The sequence below is a fragment of the Triticum aestivum genome, chromosome 1A (assembly GCF_018294505.1).
Source record: "Triticum aestivum cultivar Chinese Spring chromosome 1A, IWGSC CS RefSeq v2.1, whole genome shotgun sequence".
In the NCBI taxonomy this organism is placed as follows: domain Eukaryota; kingdom Viridiplantae; phylum Streptophyta; class Magnoliopsida; order Poales; family Poaceae; genus Triticum; species Triticum aestivum.
Genome location: NC_057794.1, coordinates 297,399,353 through 297,406,026, shown reverse-complemented (window position 1 = coordinate 297,406,026; position 6,674 = coordinate 297,399,353).

Below are 6,674 nucleotides of genomic sequence, written 5' to 3'. Positions count from 1 at the left end.
CAAATTATCAAAGTAGCGAACACGAATCAAATCAACATGATTGAAGTGAATAGATGAAATTCCCGTGTACCCTCAAGAACGCTTTGCTTATTATAAGAGACTGTTTTGGCATATCCTTTACCTCAAAAGGATTGGGCTACCTTGCTGCATACTTGTTACTACTATCGTTACTTGCCCATTAAAACTTACCTTGCTATCAAACTACTCGCTACTTACAATTTCAGCACTTGCAGACAATACCTTACTAAAAACTACTTGTCATTTCCTTCTGCTCCTCATTGGGTTTGGCACTCTTACTTATCAAAAAGAGCTACAATTGATCCCCTATAATTGTGGGTCATCAGAGTGTTAACATGTGTTTTTAGTTCCTCAGACCATGAGAGTATCGTAGTCACTTCCTACCATATGGTGGACTTTGGGGTTGCTCAAACGTCATCTATAACTAGGTGATCATAACGACAACTTACACGTTCATTAGAAAGTTTGACAAGCGACTAGATAGCTCGAGAGTGGAATTTTCTCCTTCGACAATGGAGAGATATTTTTAGGTCCCTCTTGGTGTGATGGCATCGATAATCGTCTGGACAGACACATGTGACTATGTCACAGGGATGCCCGAACACACAATGAGAAAGAAGAACAAAACTAGTAACAAGGGGAACAGTATAGTGAGCATGTGGATGACTCAGGAGGATACCGACACTCCTCGGGTTTTGTAAAGTATCGGGAAGCAAAGGGAACATCACATGATAACCAAAGGTTCACTCGAATGTCATTCGTACATAGGGATCGATATGGACGTCCACGGTTCCGCTATCTGTCATTGAACGAAGGGGTTACGTTCATGTGCATAATTTACCAAACCTAAAGGTAACAAGCTTAAGGTAATCATGATATGCTGAGTGTTAGTAGGACGAGAGTATCGAGGATTTATTTGTGAAATTATTTTATTATTATTCATAATATATTTAGAGGAACCCTTTCGAGGTCACCAGAAGGGTTTCAGAGTTTATTGGGCAATACCAGGTATTATCGATAAATAATACATATATATATAGGACAACACTATTCTAATCCTAAATAATACATATATATATAGGACAACACTATTCTAATCCCAGGATTAGAATAGTTATTTGGATCACGACGCCCCTGTATAGACGCGATTAGCTGTTCCCGAACTTCCTAATCACCCACGCCCCCACCGGTCCACCACTTCCCCCCGATCCCACGATCCCCACCAGCGCCCTCCGATCCCCCGATCCCCCACCAGCGCCCCGGCAACCTCCCGACCCACCGCCTCCCCCTCTCCCCCGGGCCATGGATCCCGCGCGCCGCCGGCGACCCTGGACCCGGCCTCCGCCGCCCCGCCCCCGTTCCCTTGTCCAGCCAGTGCGCCGCCCCGCCCCCACCCCATCTTATGTCGATCGGATCTCACTGCCACCTCCTATGCGGGATCGAGCATCGCCTCCGGTTTCCTCCCTAAAAGTTGTCGCTGGCCTTCTAATCCGACAATGCCACCGCGGGCGAGCCACCTCCGCCCACCTCACCGCGAGCCCATCGCCCCCGTGCATCGGCCACCACCCCCTGCCTCCCCTTCGATGCGACACACCGACAGCCACCACCCGCCTCCCCATCGACGCCGTGCACCGGCGGCCACTACCCGACGTCCACCGTGCCTACCTGCATCCACCTGCAGCTAGAGGAGGGCTTGGCCTGCAGCAAAAGGATGACATGACCTGCAGCTGGGTGGCCACATCCAACAGAGAGGATAGAGGCGGTTGGGTGATGGATCTTGCACGCCGTCCTCCGGCCATGAGGCTGCCGAGCTGCTGGGTCACCGTCCACAAGCAGCAGCAGGTTGTCTTTCCTACCTCCCATACAGAACGCAGACGACGCTGAGCTTCTCAGCCCCTCCTCCCTCCTCTAGTGTTCCTTTGCAGAAAAACTAGCTCTGGGCCTGTTCGTCCCGACCTTCCTCTTTGACCGCAGCAGTGACGATCTCCTCCGAGCAGTGAGCTACTGTCTCGCAGCATCCTCTCCTCGAGCATTGTCGAGCTGTTGTCGGTGCACTACTACTGTAGTTCAGCTTGAGTGCGAGAGGAAAGATTTCTGAGACAGATTACTTGCTGGTGTTGTCCTTGGGATTTTTTGTTTGAACCTGCTATTGTCCGTGGTTAAAGAGGTACAATTTTGTTAAATGAACTCGCAGTACACCTCTTTTCCTAACAAAGGCAGCCAGCTATGGTTTCTGACCTTCAATTTGCTTGTGTGTCCAGTGTGTATGTATATATGTGCCAATGTTTTATATACTATATTGGTGCTGAAATTAAGTGCAAGATGTGCAGATTTTGTTTTCTAGCATGCGCGCGTGAATGTGTAGGCAAACTCCCTTTGACATTTTGTTCTCAACTGTGGCACAATTTGTCAGATAGAATATGTAGATATTTCTTCCACTGGTGTCCAAAATTCCTGACACATACGTACGAGCAATTTTTAGTTTAGATTTTAGTTTTGCTGTGCAATTGGGTCATACTAGGCACCCCTAAGGATTGGAGAAAACTCTCCGCACAGTATGTTTTCGCATTGGATATTTTGTCAGGAAGTTTTGATGTATGTTTGGGGTACTTCTAGGCGCTAAAGTTTTTCTCCATGCTGAATTTTGTGTGGCCTAAGGTTTGCTCCAATCCCCTATATATCATAGTAAAAGAATCATAAGCGTATGTTTGGGGTACAAACGCGTACTGGCCTTCTCTCCAAACACATACTTGACCTTTAATTTTTTTGTGTGAAGGTCAAAATGTTTTGTTCGAGAAGGTCAAGTGTGTTATGTGTATCTCAGCAAGTTCAAATAATTTGAATATGCAAAATGTTGTGTTCGAGAAGGTCAAGTGTGTTATGTGCATCACCTCACCCCCATTGAATCTTTTGCATTTTTGTGTATTCTTCAAAAGTTCAGGTCATCATGAGATGCTTCGATTGAGTTACTATGAAAATGTTTTCGCTAAAAATATAGTGTAGTTTAAAAAGTTTTTTAAAAAGCAAAATTTTCCTGTTTCTAAAAAACCTAGAAGTTCAATTAAAATACCAGAGAAGTTCAGTGTTTATAAGAAAACTTGGATTTCTTTAGTTCCTAAAAAATAAAACCCAAGAAGTTCAAATTAAGATAACACAGAAGTTCGATGGTTATATACCATGAAGAAAAACAAAGCTTCAACTATAACAGTGTTAACTTGAGAAGTTCAAATTTCATAAAATAGAGAGTTCAAAGAAAATGTTACTGTTGTACTAAAAAATTCCCATGGATTTTCCTATTATTAAAACATGATAACCAAAAAGTTCAAACTAAAATAACAAAGTCATTCAAAATAACAAAGCAATTAACTCTGAGAAGGTCAAATTAAAATAACAAAGCAATTCAAAAATATATATATTTTAAATATTTTCTCCGTTTCTATGAAAAACCTAGAAGTTCAAATTTATAAAATGAAGTGGTTCTATGTTTATTTATAAAAACAATCCCTGTTACCAAATAATAAAGCCAAGACATTCACTTTAAAGAAACGGAGGGTCTGATGTATACAAAAAAATCAGATTCTTCTCATTTCGCGAAGAAATAAGTATGAAGTTCAATTTGAAAAAGTAAAGTATAAAAGGATTTTCACCATTTCTAAATAAAAAACTCTTGAAGTTCAAATTAAAATAATAAAGCATTTTGATTTTACTAAAAACTAGGTTTATTCCCATTACTAAAAAACAAGAAGTCCAAATTTAAAAAACGATGAAGTTCGGTGTAAATAAAAAACTCACATTTTTTTCGTTACTAAAGAATAAAAATAAACTCGTGAAATTCCTTATAGGGACAAACACATCCGTTTTATTTTCCACCTTTATAAAATAAATACACAGAAGTTCAAAATAAAAATGTTGAGAAGTTCAAATTCAATTAATAAAGTAGTTCAACATTTAAAACATCTTAGATTTTTTTTCGTTACTAAAATATGCTCAAAACAAGTCTTAGCATGTTCAAAACAAGTCTTAGCATGTTCAAAATATGCTCATAACTAGTCATGATTTGTTAAAAAAATCCTTTCCAATGCTATCATTTGCTCAAATTCGACGAGTGCTTTGGGTGTTAGGGACAACTATTTTACAGAGAAGTTGAAATTGAAAATGGCCAGAAGTTCACGTGCTGCATGGTGTGTGTTTTCATATGAGAAAATAGAATAAAAAGTTAAAGTATAGAAATTTCACTGCTAGAAGTTCAGGTGCTCAGCACGGGGAAGTTCAAAAACTTCTTGTGAGAGAGGCAATCGGCACTATATATCAGTTGTGCAACTTCGACGAACGGGTGAGAAATTACGAACAAAAAAACATGGTAGAAGTTTAAGTGAAAACATCGGGAGGTGCGATGATATAGAAAACTTAGATTTTTCTCGTTATTAAAGAATGAAAAAAAAAAGTTCAAAAATAAAACAACAAGAAGTTTAACTTTTAAAAATAGAGTGCTTCAAAATTCCATAAAAAGATTAAAGAAATAAAATCAGGAAGTCCATATTAAAAAGATGAAGAAGTTCGATGATTATAGAAAACTCAGATTTTCCTCGTTATTAAAGATTGGAAACAAGAAGTTCAAAAATAAAAAACAAGAAGTTCAACTTTTAAAAATAGAGCGCTTCAAAATTTTATAAAAAAAGGATTAAGAAATTCAGATAAATATTCATAAAAACTCACATATTTTCACGTAACTGAGAGAAGTTCGATTGATAACTGCCAGAAGTTCACGTACTACACGGTGTGCATTTTGTATTAAAAAGGAATAAAAAAGCAAAGACTAAAAGTTTTGTTGTTATAAGTGCAACTCCTCGGTCGAACAAAGTTAAAAAAAAATTATTGTGAGAGGGGTTTGTACAAAAGGAGTATCATTTCTGTAACACTAACGAATGGATGAGAAAATTACAAACGAAAATACGTCACAGAAGTTCAACATGAAAACAACATGAAGTTCAACTACTATGCTGAATGAATTTCATATGAAAAACTTTTAAAATCATCGCGAGTATGAAAAAACGATCAACACGGGAAAGTTAAGTGCTTACAGCAGCTTTCCACCAGTATATCACTTGCTCAATTCCGGTGAGTGGATGGAGAGTTACGAGCAGTGGATGGAGACCTACGAGCAAAAAAATCATGTGAAAAACAGAGTGAAGTTTAGGTACACGCGCCGAGAAGTTCAGGTTCTTCACGTGGTGCATTTTCAAAGAATCTGTTTCGCGATAAAGGCAGAACGAATGATCTCGTTGTTTTTGAAATTACAGGAAAACGGCTAGGAATCAGAGAAAACCATCAACATGGAAAAGTTTCGCATTTCCGTAGCTTTTCAGAGATATATTATTAGCCTCATTCCGATAAAGTTTGTAGAAATTACGGGGAAAATATGTTTTTAGACATTTTCCAAATTGACTTAAAACTGTAAGGAATTAGGAGAAACAATATATACAAAAAAGTTTCGTGTTTGTTCAATCTTTCCAACGCCATATCATTTGCTGCATTCGGACGTACGTTTAAATAATTAGCTCGAAAATACGAACTCGGTGGAACTTGTATCATTTTCAAAATTACTTTTAAACCGTTCAAAATTAGAAAAATCTTTTAACATGAAAAAGTAGCGCATTTTCATAAGCCTTCCAACGCCATATTATTTGCCTCAATTGGATTAGCCGTTTAGAAATGCATCAAAAATACAAACTCAGGTGTTCCATTTGTGAAATTCTACGATTTTCTGAATTACTCTTTAACCGTAGGGAATTAGAGAAAACTTTCAACATGTGGAAGGAGCAGTTTTGCAGCAGCTTTGCAACGCCATATTATTTGCCTCATTCCGATAAACGGTTTAAAAATGCGATCGAAATATGATTCACGTTTTTTGTATGAAGAAAAAAAGGTTTTCAAAACTGCTCTTAAACCGCTTACATTTTGCCAAAAATTTAACTTGGGTCATGATACTGATGTCCATAGCTTTCCAACGGTATATTGCAAGCCCCATTTGGACACCTTTTAGCTGAAGTTCAACCTAGTACTAGGGGAAGGTCAGGCGCGTTACTCAGGAAGTTCATGTTGTGATCAGAATATTATTCTGATCCCGTGATCAGAATAGTGTTTATGTGTGTGTGTGTGTGTGTATATATATATATATATGAAAAATGTTTCTGGAGATGTTAAATTATATATAATATGCTCTAGTAATTGTTAGAGGGCTTTTAAATTTAATTTAATATCAACGGGTCTTAAAAGTTCAGGTGTTGGAAGGATAATTGGGCCACAAGGACCCAATAGGGGAGGTGCCACCCCTTTGCCCTTTTTGAGGATAAGGGGAGGCCGAATTGGAGTGGAAAACTCCTTCCTTGGCCGGCCTAAGGGGGAGGTTTCCTCCCCCGCCCCTGTGGCGCCCCTCTCCCCTCCTCCAACCTATATATACTAAAGGTTTTGGGCATTTTTGAACACATAAGTTTTGGAGCCTCCTCTAGTTCATCTAGTTCTAGTTTTAGTTGGTCATAATTGACTAATTAGAGCTAGACCTAGTTCCTATAATCCTCATAATTATAAACCCAATGTTGTTCTAATCTCCTCCCTCTAATTCTCCGGCGACGATTAGCTCTGGACGGCGAAGCGCT